The following is an 18,466-nucleotide window of genomic DNA, read 5'->3' on the forward strand; positions in this document are numbered from 1 at the left end:
TTAATAAATCATTAGCAGCATTACTTTTCATCAGATAAGCCCATTAATTGTTCCCATTTCCTTACAAAAAACCCAGACCAGGGGCCCCTTGCAGTGAGTTGATTTTATGAGAAATCCAAGCCCATAAAGAAAAGCAAGTTCCTGTGGGATGAGCAGCATCCACCTTCAATGGCACCGGGACAACAGATGCCCAGCCCACACTTCTGCTCTGTGGGAGGGCAGGGACCAGAACACACAAAACAACCCCTGCCCTCCCAGGCAGAGCACCAAGGGAACTCAGAGGCTCCTGACCCAGAGCTGGCACATGGGTTTTCCTCTGGAACCAACACCAACTGATTACCACCGTCTGTTGTAGTCCATACTGAAGAAAAGCCACATCCGAATTGAGAGGAAAAAAATCCTAATTGATTAGCAATGCCTGGCAGGGTCATGGGACAGGCCATGAAGGCACAGGGGGCACATCTAGCCATTCATTCCTTCTTTCATGCATTTATTCATTTATTCTGTAAATGACTCACCAGTGTCAAGTGCTGTGCAAAGGGCTGGGGAGATTGGAGCAAAAAGAGTCACAGTTCCAGCTTTCGTGGAGTTTATATTTATCATCTCTAAAGTCCTGTTCCTTTTCAGAGGAGGAAACTGAAACGAGGAAGGGGCTGCCCAAAGCCATACTGAGGTTCAGTGGCAAAACCAGCTAAAGCTCCTTCACTGTCCCCTTCTCAGCCCCTCTTTCCCTCAAAGGAACAGCAAAAGGATCCAGCCCTCCAGTCCCCCCCAGACACAAACATAGATGTTCTGCCAACTTCTCATGTACCCACACGCAGACTCTGAGAACGGTAGCACATTCTCATTCACTTAGAGAAATGTTTTTGAACACCTGTCATATATAGAAGCACTGAACTAGGGCACACAGAAACTGCCCCCCCCCAATCAGAAGCTGATTGGCTGGTTAGATGGAAAAGGTCACCTTAAAAAATACTAACAAAGCAAAACAACTAAGCAGAATAAGAGGGATGCCTTAATAAAGTGCTCTGAGACATTAAAGGCAAAAAGCAAGCTGAGGAATCCAGGAAGGCTTTCTGAAGGAGGCAGTGGGTTAGGAAGGAATTGGAAAGCTTTGGAGATAAATCTTGAAGCTCTTGAAGTATCTATTTCTTTTTTAAGTTTATTTTTGAGAGAGACAGAGACAGTGCAAGCAAGGGAGGGGCAGAGAGAGAGGGAGAGAGAAAAAAAATCCCAAGCTGTGCTGACAGCACAGAGCCTAACGCGGAGTTCAAACTCACAAAACCGTGAGATCATGACCTGAGCTGAAACCAAGAGTCAGACACTTAACCTACTGAGCCACTCAGGTGCCCAAAGTGCTTGAAGTATCTTGAAGATATTGCTTGGGAGTTTAAACTTGTTCCTTGGCTTTTCACTTCCACTCTATGAAGGCACTCTCAGAGGGTACCACTGGATAAACCTGGCTTACCTTCCTATAGCATCAATCTCACTTATAGATTTGAAAGAAAAAAAGGGGGGTTGGTTTTGTTTCTTTACTTTCAAAGAGAGAACACTGTGTGAGTGGGGGAGGGGCAGAGAGAAAGGGAGAGAGAGAATCCCAAGCAGGCTCCAAGCTCAGTGTGGAGCCCAACAGGGAGCTTGATCTAAAGCCCAACAGGGAGCATGACCTGAGCCGAAATCAAGAGTTGGACACTTAACTGACTGAGCCACCCAACCGCCCCAAAAGGGAAAAAGTTTTAATTAAAGAATTCCTAGAAATGTTGTTATACCTACACAAAAATAAATTCCAAATAGATTAAAGAGCTAAACATTGAAATAAATAAAACTATGAACATGTTAGAATAAAATATAGGAGTATATTTATATACACTTGAGAAAAGAACATTTTCTAAGCATAGTACAAAATTAAGATGGCGTAAATTAAAAAACAAGTAGATATGTCTACATAAAAATTTTAAATTCTCTAGTGCAAAAGATACCAAAAAACAGAATTAAATATAAGTATCAGATGGGGAGAGTGTTTGCAATAATATATATATATATATATATATATATATATATATATATATATTATAAACAAAGGAAAAAGATCTCTAAAACAGAAAGAGTACCCAATAAAAAGATAATCAATACACAATTCACAGAAGAAATACAAATGGCAAATAAACCAGAACTTCTGAACCTCAGCACTATTAACATTTGGAGCCAGTAATTCTTTCTACACGCTAGATGTCAATAGTACCCCCACCCCTACCCCCCAACTCCATTGAAACAATCAAAAATGTCTCCAGACACTGTAAAATGTCTCATGGGAGACAAGATCATCCCCAGTTGAGAACCATTGCTAATAAACATAGGAAAGCAGCCGCAGTCTTCTGAATGAACAGATAATTGCAAATTAAAATAACAATGAAATGTCATTTTCTCTTATCAGATTGGGAAGATTTTAAAAATTGATAGTAACTACATATGGCAAGGATTTGGGAAGAATGATGCTCTCATTCTTTGTTTGTGGGAACATAAGTGGATACAACAATTTTAGAAGACAGCTTGGCAGAATCTATCCGTTTTTTAAATCTGTAAGTCCACTGACCTGGCAATTCCACTTTTGGACTCTGCCCCACAGAACTATGCACAAAAGTGCAAAGGACATACATACAAAGGATGCTTGCTGAGTGCTTTTCTGTAATAATGCAAATTTGGAAACAAGTGTAAATGAGTAAACAAATGATTAAACTATGGTACACTCATATAAATGAGACAGTAAAAAGAGTTGCCAAGGCATATAGTGGAGTAAAAACTGTGAGTTGCAAAATAACACAATCCTATATGAATTTTTAACTTGAAATGACATATTTGCATGTGTTTGTGTGTGCCATTAAAAAGAGAGAGAAAGAAAGATATGAAAAACAAACAGTAAATTATTGAGTGTGGTTAATCATAAGGAGGGGGACAAAGGATGAGAGTAGGAAGTATATGGAGAAAAGAATTTCAATGTTTTGCTTTATAGAGTTCTGTATTGTTTGAGTTTTAACGGTGAGCATGATTTATTTTTTTTCTCATGCCCCCATCCCCCCTTTTATTTTTGAGCATGTATTATTCTTAAAAATTTTTAAATGTGTTTTAAACAAATCCCCCCCCCAATGTCATACATGTACAAGTAAAATCAGCCAAGTCCCACTGATGTCTGTTGACCCATGTCATTTTTTCCAAAGGCTAGATAACAGAAAAGTGGAATGTGCAGTGAGAGGTGGGACAATCCAGTCCTCTTGGTTATGAAGAAAGCCAATGCCTTCTAGTTAAAGTGAACTGAACTCACTGCTGCAGCAAAAACAGATTTGACCAACGTCTCGGCCACAAGCTGGGGCTGGGCAGGGCATGTGTTTTCTTAGCAATTCCCTGAAATGTTCTGAAAAAGGAGTTTGCCAACTTAGAAACCAGTTTTATTTTCCCTTTGACTATATAAGCTGACCTCCCCAAACTGTTCGGCTGCCTGCTATTGTTCCTCTTGATCATGTATTCTGTTTACAAATATCACCGGGCAGCATTCCACTTCCCACCACGGTGAATTCTCTGCAAACACAGAGAAACCAGAAGTTCTGGGGTTTGGGTTATTTTTAATTTATCTTTATAAAATATAGTAATTTTTCAATTAGGTTTTCAACTTACAACATGGATCAGTGGTTAAAAATAGGAGATCTGAAGCATAAGCTTGTAAACAGTGAAAATACGAAGCTATTGAGGCAAAATCAGAATAGCAATGAGTCACATAGTAGTGACAGATGTGCTGTTGACCTTAAGGTCCACCATGTGACTATGACAGACACCAGGACCAGAGCTCCACCCCAAACACATCTAATGAGCAACTAACTCCCTAAAATACCAAACAGTGAGCTGAGGTGGGTTTTACTTTAGTGGAGTTTGTTTTAGCGGAGTCACAGAAGAGCAAATGAAATAATGGTATGAAAACCATCTCATACTGCAATGACATTGAAAAAGTCAAGTATGCAATTTCAAGGAAAAAAAATCACAGAATAGTTCAAAAACATAAAACAAAGAAGATGAAAAGGGATATAACAAAAAACAAAATCAAAAAAGCAAATTAGGGATGCTTGGGCAGCTTAGTCAGTTAAGCGTCTGACTCTAGATTTCAGTTCAGGTCATAATGTCATGGTTTGTAAGGTCAAACCCTGCATTGGGCCCCATGCTGACAGCACGGAGCCTGCTTGGGATTCTCTCTCTCTCTCTCCCTCTCTCTCTATGCTCCTCCCTCATCATCTCTCTCTATCTCAAAATTAAAATTTAATTTAATTTTTAAAAAATTTTTTAAGCAAACTAAAGGGTCTCAAAGATTTCTTTAGTCTGAGAAATGCCTCTGAAGTTATAGCTTGAGTAATTGGATCAAAGTTGGTTAAGTGCTTCACCATAGGTAGGACCACACCTCTATCTGTACCAAAAAGAAGCAGATGATTTGAAAAAAGGTATCCTTACAGAACCATACTATCTACCAATGCACTTTAGTGGGTTCAAAAAGACAGATGTAGAGGGGACAGTGGTTATGAAAATGCAGATATTAATGATCTGACTCTTTTATCCAGTCTTTGTTCACCATAATACTAACAAATGTCTGGGAAGACATGTCAATTTCTGAAGTGGTTGATGGTAAAATAACAAGGAAATATACTTTCAACAAGATGTGTAAGTCTGAGAAGATCATTATCAACGGTAAATAAGCAGCTCAGATCCCCGCAGAAGTGAGCCAAATCTCCGATGGGCAAAATGGCAGAGAATGGTGGCTATTACACACAATGAGGGTTCCTGGAACCTGCGTCACACATAAAGCATGTTTTTATTTTTAAAAAAAAATTTTTTTTTTCAACGTTTATTTATTTTTTGGGACAGAGAATGAACGGGGGAGGGGCAGAGAGAGAGGGAGACACAGAATCGGAAACAGGCTCCAGGCTCTGAGCCATCAGCCCAGAGCCTGACGCGGGGCTCGAACTCACAGACCGTGAGATCGTGACCTGGCTGAAGTCGGATGCTTAACCGACTGCGCCACCCAGGTGCCCCTAAAGCATGTTTTTAAAAGCTCTGCTCTTAAGTTCCGAGTGGTAAAAACTTCTAATTGAAATTCAGTATAGAAAAGTTAGCAGTTTGAATACTTATCTCTTAGGGCCACTTTACAATAAGAGAAAAGTTGTTTTGAAAGCCTGCTTTACCAAACATATGTGTGCTGGCCTAATAGGAAGAAGATGCTGGTCTAGGTTTTCAGACTTAAGGGTGATGTTTTTCATAGAGGAAAATATCAAGCATGCCATGACTAAGGGCAAAAACTCATTAAGGTGAATAAAGTCTTTGTTCACTGAAATGTCAGCAAGTGGCTCTCAGAGATGTTTAACTTAGAATATGTTTTCAAGCCTCAGTACTCTTGATCAACAACTGCAAGGCAAAGATGACTCTACTGCCATGATCAGTGCCATAAAAATGCTGTTACAGGGCTGGATGAAGAGAGCTGATCAGGGGAACTAAGTGTAATTGAACCTTTTGGTTCATTTGCATGTAACGGTTCTCTGGCGATTCAGTTGACATCTTCAAAACTGTCAGATTTATTGCAACAGCATCCTTTTGATTAGCCAATGGTGCATATAGGGTTTTTTTTGTTCCTGATGGCAGTAATTTAAAATATTAATTTATACTTTTGACACGACCCCATTCATCTTTGATGCCTTCCTTCTTTCTGATATGGTAAGATCATCTGGGATCATCCTGTGCATTTCCTGCCCCAGACCTGGAATCAACCAAACCTCCAAGAGGACACCGCTCCTCTTTAGGAGATTCTATACCCCTATGCCCTTTGTTTGTCCATGCAGCATCCCTTGAAGTTGTGTGCAAAACAGACTATTGCAGTGGAAATTGCAGCCCCCCACCCCAGCCCAAGAACAGTGTTAAAAGTAAGGTGGTTTGGGCGCCTGGGTGGCGCAGTCGGTTAAGCGTCCGACTTCAGCCAGGTCACGATCTCATGGTCCGTGAGTTCGAGCCCCACGTCGGGCTCTGGGCTGATGACTCAGAGCCTGGAGCCTGTTTCCGATTCTGTGTCTCCCTCTCTCTCTGCCCCTCCCCCGTTCATGCTCTGTCTCTCTCTGTCCCAAAATAAATAAACGTTGAAAAAAAAATTTTTTTTTAAAAAGTAAGGTGGTTTCCTGAGATAGAACCAGGAACCACAGACAAGAAATCCATGACCAATAATGAGTTAGAAAAAGAACAGAAGAACCATATACACATAAAGTACTAAAAACAACACTCTACTCAGTCACTGGTAAACACAACTATAAAGCCACTGAGAAGTAGGTGGGACCAATGGCAGTACTATGAAATGGGGGTTGTCCTTTAGATGAGGGTTCTGGGGTGGGAGAAGCTTGACAGAGGGGAATTTAGGACAAATAACAGGAAAGCCAGCTTTCCACAAAATGAAACTAACATTGTAGCTGGTGAACAAACAAACATGGGTCTTAACATGAGCAGGACTAAACTGCCCCATTCCGACCCCTCTCTAGCTGTGTGACCTTGAGGAAACCACTATTCCTCCTAAAATTCCAGGTTCCTTATTGGTAAATTGTGGGATAATTTTGCCTGGCAGAAAGTTATGAAAATTGGATGAGGCAGCTGGCATCACACAGCTTATATCCTCTACTTTTTTAAAAATTTTTTAATGTTTATTTATTTTGAGAGAGAGGCACAGCGAAAGCAGGGAGAGAGGGAGACACAGAATCTGAAACAGGCTCCAGGCTCTAGGCTGTCAGCACAGATGTGGGGCTCAAACTCAAAAACTGTGAGATCATGACCTGAGCTGAAGTCAGACCCTCAATCGACTGACCCACCCAGGCACCCCTTCTCCTTTACTTTTGAAGCATCTCCTGCTCTGAGGTGGCCAGCCATTATCTGACATACAGTGGGTTCTCAAAGAACTTGAAGTAAAGGGGATAAATGAATCTATTCTCTTTGAGAAGATAATTTTAATGTTGGAAAGCTCACTTGAGCAGAAGTCTGGAGAGTTGGATGAATGGGATTTGACAGCAAAGGGATTGGGAATTGCCAGCTTGTTTGAACACCAGATCAAAGAAAAGCAAAGGTTTCCATGGATGGAAGGTAGCACCATGGCTTTGGGAAGGATCAAGAGGTCAGGGAGGGCTTCCTGGGGAGGGTCCTTGGGTTAGCTAGTGTTAGGTAGAATAAGGAGAGGCAGGGAGGATGCTCAGAGCCCTTCTGGCTGGGGCTGGGCCACCCAACTGTATTCCCTTTCCTCTGTCACTGAAAGTAACAGCCCTCCCTGCCCACCTCTGCCAAGGGAAACCTTCCACATTCACATCTAGTCAGGTCACTCTATGCTTAAAACCCAGCCCTGCTCTCATTTGTCCTCAAGATAAAGTCCAAACTCATGCACAGCTCCTTAGCAAACCCCACATGGTCATCCCTAGACCCATGTTCCTAGCCTCCTTCCAAGTGCCTCCTCTTCCCCAATCCCCTTCCCACCTTGACCACCAGCTTGCAGCTCCCCCAAATGCTCTGATCTGTACACCTCTGCCTCCAGCTCCCTTCTCTCTGGTGCCCCCTGAAAAGCTCTTCTTCCTGTAAGACCTGCTTCAGTTATGTTCTACTCTGTGGCATCCCCCATAGACACTACTGCTATCACTTGAGAAATCTGTTTTATAGCCACTTACAATTACCTGTTTGCATATCTGTCTCTACCACAGGGCTGAGAGATCCTGAGGGCTAGAACTGTCTGTTTCTTTTTGTATCTCCAGTGCCTGGCCCAGAATCTGGGACATAATAGTTACTCAGAAAATGGTTGGTTGGTTGGTTGGTGTCTCCACTGGCAAAATGAATAAGTGAATGAATGGCAGGATCTCTGTACCCCAGTAATCTGGAGTGTAGAAGGGGCACAGTGAATTTTTCCTGTGCGAACACACAAATAAAAAACCTCTCCACTGGCCTTCTATATTGATTTTTTTCAGCAGCAGCCCCTCCCAACACAAACACACACACACACACACACACACACCCCTCTTCCATTTTTCTCCTTCCACTGTTTCTAAAAATTAACTCGGTAAGTATAGATTCATTAAATTAAAAAGAATACTCAAATTTGTCAAGTTTCCAGAAGTTCTCAAAAACACTGACCAAGAATTAGCAAGTGGTCCCATGAAATGCCACCCAAAGCCTATGATCATATGCTCTTTCCAAGGAGATGCAGGTGCCTCTGCCTTCTCCCCCACCCCATGCATATGAGCCCCCAGCCCAGCCTCCCTTCCTTGGCATTGAGTGGACACCTGTGACTGGGCTGTAATCCCACGTAAGCCGCAGGCACACAGCCTAGGACCACCCCCTGTCCTGGTCACAGGGACTTGAATAGCCAGGCACACCTGTGGGCCAGCCAGTCACTGATCCATGGGCGGAGCCCAACAAGACTGAGGCCTCAGCTTTTGAAGCACTGACAGGGCTGCCCTGCTGAGCCTGACCCTTGACCTACAGGTGGGCACAGCCATTGTCCCCACAGGTCCCAAGTGCTGTCCGTCCTGCTGCAGAGACCCATGAAGGTATTCATTTCAAGTCAGTGCAAAGCCAAACAAACAGAAGGGCTAAGGGGCAGGGGTTTGTTTGGAGGCTTTGCTGGCCAGAGAAGCTGTCGTTGCAAGTACAGGTATAATCCTCACCAGGCAGGCCCCACCGGCCAGCAAGGCTCCACCTGACACAAGGTTGTTTATAAACACGTGGCCATGTCAGATCTCCCAAATAAGTGGCTCTGGAAGTGAGGGGGCTCCACAGGGATTGGCAGATGCTTCAATATCAGAGAGCAGCACTTTCCTCTCACTGAGCCTGTGGACTAGGAGGAAAGGTGAAGAGGAAAGAACAGGAACTGGGGCCAGGCACAGGCCAGGCAAGAGAGCTGGCAGAGCCCTCAAAGAGCCCAAAAGCTGCAGACAATGACAACACTGTCAGACTACCTGCCCTTAGCAGGACTGAGTCACCTGCAGTCTTGACATTTCTGGCAAGTGTCAGTGAGCTACTGACAAACAGGGGAGTATTTGCGAATGGAGGCTTCAGGGGAGTTTATGTTATTTAGCAGAATCGGCACAGACCTACATCTAGATTCTGATCTGATGCAGCTACAAACTAGCTGCAGACAAGCAACTTAACCTCTCTGAGTCTCAGATAAGTCACCTAAAAACAGGCACGCCAACTCCCAGCTTGTAGGGATGTTGTGAGAATCAAATTTGTGCAAAATCCCCGAGCCCCCCCTCTAGCCTTTCACTTCCTACCATCCACCTGGCTCAGTCAACCAAATCAGTGTTTGTAAAATACTGGGACTTATAAAATATTTTTTTTATTTGAGTATAGTTGCCACACAATGTTACATTCATTTCAGGTGTAATGACTTGACCACTCTATACATTATACTATGCTCATCCCAAGTATACCTACCACCCGTCACCATACAATGATATTAACAATCCCATAGGCTATATTCCCCATGACTTATTCATTCCATAACTGGAAGCCTGTGCCTCCCTCTCCCCTTCACCCATTTTGCCCATCCCCCCCCCACCTCCCCTCTGGCAACCATCAGCTCCTTCTCTGTAGTTTAAAACGTTTTCATTGTTTGGTATAAGTCTCATTCAGAAAATCCTTAAAGTCTCAATGTATAACTTAAGAAATTACTATAAATTGAATATCTATGTGCTCCTCACCACGTCAAAAAATTGGACTCTGAAAGCCACCATAGATTGCTTTGCAATCGTAGCCCTCTCCTGCACCTAACAGAATGAATATATGGAATCATAAGTATGTATGGCTTCTAAAAACCACCTTATGTGTTTTGAAGTGATTCTGGTTTTTTGGTGTCACTTAATTCATTTTCTTTGTTGCATAACACTCCATGTGAACATACCACAATTTGCTCAGGCAGTTGTTAATAAGCATTCTTATCTCTATCCCAGGGCACAGTGAAAAGAAAAACTCTTTTTCCTCTATGTACTCACAGAACATTTCTGCCTCCACCCCAGGTGCACGTTCTTCCCACACCAACCAAGTTTCCAACACCAGCTAAGTGTCCTATAATTCAATTCAATTCTGACACTATTTACTGGAGTTAGCATCAGATCCCACAGGTCAGTCCCACAAGACTGCACCCCCCTTCAGATGCTAATTGCATGCAAATAGTGGGTCCCCAGATTCCCCACACTTATGTCCAACTTGACTACAAATCAAAGGTTTCCAGGACTCCATCCTCAGGTTCAATATTTCACTATAACACAGGACTCAGGGAAACACTTGTGTTTATCAGTTTATCATATAATAAAGGATACGATAAAGAATACAAATGATTAGCCAGATGAAGAGGTATTTAGGACAAGGTCCAGATGGGTCTCATGTAGAAGCTTCTGTCCCCATGGCATTGGAGTATGCCACCCTCCTGGCATGTAAATATGTTCACCAACCTGGAAGCTCTCCAAACCCACAGTTCAGGGATTTTTATGGAGGCTTCATCATGTAGGCATTATTGATTATTAACTCAATCTCCAGCCCCTCTCCCCACCCCAGAGAATGGGATGGTGTAGAAATGAAAGTTCCAAGCTTCTAAACACAGCTTGGTCTTTCTGGTGACCAGCCCCTGAGGAGCCCCAGGAGTCCACTGAGAGATACCTCATTAGAACAAAAGATGCTCCAATCACTCAAGAAATTCCAAGAGAGTTAGAGCTCTGTTTCAAGAACTGGTGTCAAAGACAAAATATTAGAACAAAAGATGTTCCTAGCACCTTTATTGCTTAGGAAATTATAAAGGTATTAGGAGCACTGGCCAGAAGCTGGGGGTGAAGACCAAAATATACATTTATCATATCACAATGCCACACGCAGGTATACATTTATTTGGGGTATATCTCTGGGAAAGGGATTGCTGGGGTCATGGGCTGGGTATCTTCCATTGTACTAGATGATTCCTCACTCTCTTCCATGCAGTTGTACCAATATCGCATTCACCCCAGTGATGTGGAAGAGTTCCCATTGTTCCACATCCTCACCAAGACTTGATGCTTCCCAATGTTTCAACTTTAGCCATTCTGATAGGTATATTATTGTGGCTTAAATTGCCATTTCCCTTATTACTAATGAGGTCTATCAGCTTTTAAAATGTTTATTAGACACTTGAATGCCATAATTTGTGAGATGCCTGTTTAAGACTTCTGCTCGGTTTTCTTTTGGGTTGTCTTTCTCTTATTGATTTGTAGGAGTCCTTTGTAGGTTTTGGACATGGACTTTTTGTTCAACGTGTGTGAAGTATCTTTCATTCTGTCACTTCAGTTTTCTTTCCCTCCTTAAGGTATCTTTTGATGAACTGAGTCCTTGATTTTAATGTAGACTTTTTCCTTTATGTTTAGTGATTTTTGTTGGCTCTAACAGAAAACTATCCCTATACCCAAAGTCATAAAGATATTGTCCCATTGTATCTTCCCAAATCTACTTTTACATTTCTCATTTCCATACACAACACACGTGGATTTGATTTTCGTGTATGATGTAAGGTAAAGGCCAAGTTTCTTCTTTTTTTATATATGGATACCCAACTTTCTCTGTACTTTTTATTGTGGATACCTTTCTCCACTGTTCTGTAGTACCACATTTGTCATGAATCAACATCCACATATGCACAATCTATTTCTAGATTCTCAAATCTCTTCCATCACTATATTTGTCTATCATTGTGGCAGCACCATATTGTCTGAATATTTGTAACCCTAAAATAAGTCTCAAGGAAGCATTACATACTTATTTCTTTCTCCAATATTGTCCTTGCTGTTCTTATCCCTTTGCATTTACATATAAACCTTAGAATCACCTTGTAAAAGTCCACAGAACAGTGAGGACTTTCATTGAGATTGCATTGAATCTATAGATCGCTTTGAGAACTGCTATCATTACAGCATTGAGTCTTCCAATCTATAACTATTGTATGTCTTTAGTCCTTAATTTTAATTCTTTCAATATATTTATAGATTTTTTTTAGTTTATTTATTTTGACAGAGAGAAAGAGAGAGAACAAGCAGGGGAGGGGCAAAGAGAGAGGGAGAGAGAATCCCAAGCAGGCTCTGTACTGTCAGTATGGAGCCCAACGTGGGGCTCAAATCCACGAACCATGAGATCATGACTGAGGCCAAAACCAAGAGTCGGACGCTTAACAGACTGAGCCACCCAGGTGTCCCTATTTCAATAATACTTTATAGTTTTCTCCATAGAGGTTCTGTACAAGCTTTGTTAGATTTACTTCTAGGTATTTGATACTTGTTGGTATATTTAAAGTGGCATCTTTTTATATTTTTCTGCTTGTGGCTGGTAGATAGAAACAGGATTAATTTTTGTACATTGTCTTTGTGGCCAGCTAAACTCTTACCAAGTCTAATATCTTATCTGCAGATCTTTCTGGATAGTCTACATATACAGTCTTATCCTCTTTCAATACTGAGAGTTTTATTTATTCCTTTCATTAGTTCTATTTCTTTTCTTACCCTACTGCTCTGCTAGGACTTCCAGGACAATGCCAAATAGAAGTGAGGACAGTGGACATCATTGCCTCACTCCTGATCTTGGGAGAAAAGGGAGAAAAGGCTCACCACTAAGTATGGTGTTGACTATAGAGTTTGTATAGATACCTCTTATCAGACTGAGTTCCCATGTATTCCTAGTTGGCTGATAAGATTTTTTTTTCTACCACAGATGGAACTTTCTCAACTACTTTTTCTATATCTGTTGATATGATCATATGTTTTTTCTCCTTTCTGTTAATTTGGTGAATTACATTGACTGGTTTTCAAATCTTAAACTAATCTTGCATTTTTGGAATAAATGCAACTCTGCCAAGATGTGTTATGCTTGCTAAATGTTAGTGGATTCAATTTGCTAATAGTACATTTTATATTTTTTAATTTATGTTTATTAGTGGAATTAGCCTATTATTTTCATTTCATAATGTGTCAAGTTTTACCACCAAGATTATGATAAACTTGTTAAAATAAGTTGAGGCATCTCCTCTTCTATTTTCTAGAAGAGATTGTGTAAGATTAATGTAATTACATAACTGTTTGGTAGAAGTTGCCTGGGATGTTTTCTTTGTGGAAATATTTTCGTATTCAAATATAACTTCCAGTCCATTTTTTAAATAATTTTAGAACCGTTAGAATTTCTTTTTTTTTTCTTTTGAGAGAGAGAGAGAAAGAGAGAGCATGAGAGGAGGAGAGGGGCACTGGGGGAGAGAGAGAGAATCTTCCAGGCTGCACACTCAGTGAGGAACCTGATGCAGGGTTCAATCCCACAACCCTGGGATCATGACCTGAGCTGAAATCAAGAGCCAGACACTCAACCGACTGAGACACCCAGGTGTCCCTACAATTTCTATTTCTTATATCCATTTTTGAAAAGTTGTGTTTTTATAAAAATTTGTCCATTCTATTTAAACTTTCAAATATTTTATCACACAGTTGTTCATGACATCCTCTCTCTGTTTGTCTGCCAATGTCTGTGGCTCTGAACTTGATGCCCTCTTTTTCATTCCTAACATCACTTATTTACAAGTTAAAAACTAGGGCATTATCAATTTTGTTAGTCTCTTCAATAAACCACATTTGGCTTTGCTGATCCCTTCTATTTTATATCTTGCTTCTCTTTCATTAATTTCTACTCTTAATCTTACTATACAAGTTTTTCCTTCTATTTGCTTTGTTTTATTTTGTCTTTGCTGTTGATGATGATGTTTTCCTGATTTCTTGAGATAGATGCTAAGTGTGTTAATTTCAGTCTTTATATGCTTCTAAAGATATTAATTTCTCTATAATTAGATGTTTAACTGCCTTCATCAAGTTTTAAATAAAACATTTGTATCATACAATTCAAGATATTTTGTTTAATTTCCATTGTGTATTTAACTTTGTATAGAATAATATTACTTATTTGCAAATATAGTTGTCCTTTTTTATTGATTTCTAGCTTAACTGCATTGTAGTAAAAAAAATTCAACCCTTTAAAATATTTAGACTTGCCTTAAATCTTAGTATATGCAATTTTTACATGGGTTTTTATGTGTTCTTGAAAACAACATGTACTCTACAAATTCTGGGCCTCGTATTTTACAAAAACAGTGTCTTCATAACTTCATTTTGCTTCTGAGAACTGTTGAGATGGACACACACACCTACACAGGTGATAAATTGTATAGAACTTATTACACACCACACAAATGAAACTGGGGAACTCTGAATAATAATGATGGATTGTATAAATGTCAATATCTTGTTCGTTATATACTATAGTTTTCCAAAATGTTTCCACTGGGGGAAACTAGACAAAGTATACAAAGGATCACTCCATATTACTTCTTAAAACTGCATGTAAATCTACAATTGTATCAATAAAATTTCAATTTAAAAAATGGACAATAAATTGCATTCTCAATTTCAAAAAGAAAATTAAGTTATAAAAAAAATTTTTCAAAACTTTCAATGAGAATCACTAAAAATTTTAGTGTTTTCAGGAGTGAGCTTAATTTCTCTAGGAAATAACCACTTCTATAGAATACATTTTACCTTAACAATGGAGGAAACATGAAGTGTCCATATAACACTGCAGTTCCAGCTCCCACAGGCTCAGGAAACAGGTTAAGAAAAGCTATGCAAAAATATACAGAGCCTGAGTTGGAGCAGGAGAAAATCCCTAAAACTGCAGGGTGATCACACTGTGGCACATAATTTGGTTCGTCTGTTGTCCACTTGTCCATTTTTTTTTTCAAGAGTATAGCCTAGTGGATAAGAACCCAGGCTCAGAATCAGACAAATGAAGGCTCAACCCCAGCTCCGCCACTTACAAACTGCATGATCAGGGACAATTATTGTCCGCAGTTTTTTCATCTGCAAAGTAAGGATGATAATAGTTCTTACACCATTGGGCTCTTGTGCTGAGTAAATGAGAACATGCTTGGTGCCTGACACATAGTGTGTGCTTATTAAAAATAGATATTTTAGGGGCGCCTGGGTGGCGTAGTCGGTTAAGCGTCCGACTTCAGCCAGGTCACGATCTCGCGGTCCGGGAGTTCGAGCCCCGCGTCAGGCTCTGGGCTGATGGCTCAGAGCCTGGAGCCTGTTTCCGATTCTGTGTCTCCCTCTCTCTCTGCCCCTCCCCCGTTCATGCTCTGTCTCTCTCTGTCCCAAAAATAAATAAAAAACGTTGAAAAAAAAATTTTTTTTTAAATAGATATTTTATTACCAGAATTTAAAATCACATTTTCTGACAGTGAGTACACTCTACCATAGGATAAAATGCAAAATAATATAAATTATAAAATAAAGGGGTACCTGGGTGGCTCACTTGGTTGAGCATCCGACTTTGGCTCAGGTCATGACCTCACGCTTTGTGAGTTCGAGCCCCGCGTTGGGCTCTCTGCTCTCTCTGCCCCTCCTCCGCTCTTGCTCACTTGCTCTTTCTCTATCAAAAATGAATAAACATTTTTGAAAATAAAATAAAAATTAAATGAAGACTGTTGTTTCTCTAGTAAAATAAAACTACAAAGTTGGCTCAAGAAAATGTAAAAGTCATTAAGAGACAACCACAGAAGATACAGAAAAAATAGTCAATGACCTATCCCACACACACACACTAAAAAGCCTATGTTAAGATGGTATGTATAGGCAAATTGTGCCCAGCCTTCAGCAAACAGATTATTCTCAGACTATCCAATCGGAACACAGTAAGAAAGCTTCTCAGCCCCCTTTACAGGTCTAGCCTTAACCCTTATACCCAGTTTGCGCACGCGCGTGCACACACATGCACACACACACACACACACACACACACACACAAATGGGTCAAGCAACTTTTGAATAGAGAAGCAGAAATACTCGATAATATATTATCAAATCAAAGTTAGCAGAGTAAATAGTGGACTACTGGTAAGCATAGAACTGAGCTGGGGAAGTAGAATGAGAAGGTTTATCGCTATCTTTGCCCTGGGTTGTCCGCTGCTTTGTTTACAGAAAAAATAAAGAGTATCAGTTAATCCAACTAGCCCGTTCAGCTGAGTGGTCAGTTAAGTGGAGGTCTATAAACACAGAGTTAGTGGGGGGGTGGGTGCGCGGAGGGCAGGGGAAGGTATGGGTGTCTGTGAAAGAGAGTTGAAAGAACTCACAGTATATATAGCATTTTGTACCCTTTTTAACTCAATATTTTTACATAAGCTTATCTTTCATAAGGATCATTTGAAATAACTGACTACCGTTTCTTCTTGTGGATGTACCATTTTTGATGTAAGTAATCTGTTATTGTCAGGCATCTTTCTCTTTTTTAATGCTAAAAAGTATGTCGCAGTGAACACATTCCTGCCTAATATTTTGTCCACATTTCTGATATCTCCTTGGGACCTATTTTTACAAGTAGAATTATTATAACAACTATTCCAACATTTAAAAAAATTTTTAAACATATTTAAAATCTTTATGCCTTTAGCCCAAGTGCTCTTCAAAAGCTGGCATCGTTTTATACTTCCACTAGCAATGCACAGGCCAGCCCGTTTTACTATGTCCTAGTAGTGTTTAAGTTTTCTCTTTTCTTGACCTGTGTTAATCCAACGGGTGAAAAATGGTATGTCACTGTTCTTTTAATTTACCACTGTTTGATGAACAGTGATAGTAAACCCTCTTTCCCATGCTGGTCAGCTAGTTCCTTTCCTATGCATTGGCTTTACTTGAGTAAAGGCAAACCCTGAATTCTGCTGCCTTATAGAAATCTCTCCACAGGGTGATTTTTTCAATGCAAAGTCTCCAGCACGTGTGCTGTGAGACACACAGGTTTGGGCCAGCCAGCAGCCAGGTAACTGGCTGGCCTAATGAAAGCAAGCTGGAAACCCGAGCACCTCTTTGCAAAACCACTTTCATAATGACCAGCCCTCTGAATAAGCCAAGAGAAGGATAAAGTGTAAAGGCCATATGTGAGGTCTCTTAATTGCCATAGGACTGGAAACACTATTACACTTGTTTCTAATCTCCCCACTCTCTGTTCATCTTTCTCCTTTTAATTTTCCTAAATGGCCCAGCCGCTGCTGTTGAGGAGAAGGTATTTAATATGGGTGAGGATTTAGCTGTTCCTCCAGGAACAGTCTGGGCCACTACTTTTAAAATGTCATCTTGATTTGCTGCTTCCCCACTAAGTAAGAGACTTAATAGGGCTTAGGGGATGAATCTAGAAACAAACCTCCCTAATGAAATGGCCTGGGGCCTCACCCACTGTGATAGCTCTGGGGACAGCTGCCCTGGGAACAAGGGCTAGTGACAGGGAAGGGGTCTGGACCCTGAAGGACTGTCCTCACAACCCCTTCTGTATCCCCCACCCTGGCTCCAGCCACTCAGAACAGCATGGAGGTCCCCTGGTCTGCTCTGTTTATCTCTTTCTTCTCTCCAACCCCCAACTCCCAAGTTCACCCAGCACCCTATACTTACACCTCTGCTAACATTTATTCCACAGTGTTGGAACTACTAGTTAACTCCACTTTCTGTTCCTCTTACACCCTCTCCCAGCCAAGTACTTTGAGAAGAGGGATAGGTCTACCAAGTTCTGATACCTTGGTGTCAGACAATGTTGGTTCCAGAAGATGCTCAATAAATAACTGGTGAATGGATAAGTGAATGACTCACTGGAAGACTCTTTAACAAGACCCTTAACATCTGTAACATATGTTACAAGTCAGTTATGCCTCAGTTTTCTTATCTATTAAGTGGGAATGCAAGTCCCTGCTGCACCTCCCTTTACTGAGGTACTTGTGAACCACTAACAAAGGGCCGTGAACACTTTGTTTTCAAAGGATACAGTAGTTCACTTGGGGGAACTTCTCAAGGGGGAACTAACAAGAGCATTAATGAGATCTGGGATCAGCCCTCAGCTCTGCCTACCAAGCCATATATCCTGGCTCGTTATCCACATCGGGCTCAGGGTGCCACCAAAGAGGCACTAAACAACAAAGTGGCAGAATTGGCCACTCTGCATCAGCCGGCCCAACTGCTAGCTCCAGAGGGTCTACTGGTTCTTATGTTCCAACTGACAGGCTACACATACCACAGCCTAGACCTGCTGCAAAGCCCTTTTGCACTCTAGGCCCCCCTAAAAGCTTTCAACTCTCTTTATCCCCCATAAACGGATCAGGCTAGTATTCCCAAATGCAGTGTTTGCTACCTCCAGAAGCCACAGAAGCCTATCAAGCACTGTGCTGCTTTTGCTGGAAGGTGCACAATACAATAACTGTCCTTTGGAAGGGATATTCCAGCATGCGCCTCACCACTGAACCCATAAAAATTCCACAGACACAGAAGTCCTTGTATCTTCATAGGATTCATCTCCAAACATACAGAGAACACACATCACACCAACACCTCCAATG

The sequence above is a fragment of the Prionailurus bengalensis genome, chromosome C2 (genome assembly GCF_016509475.1).
Source record: "Prionailurus bengalensis isolate Pbe53 chromosome C2, Fcat_Pben_1.1_paternal_pri, whole genome shotgun sequence".
NCBI lineage: Eukaryota > Metazoa > Chordata > Mammalia > Carnivora > Felidae > Prionailurus > Prionailurus bengalensis.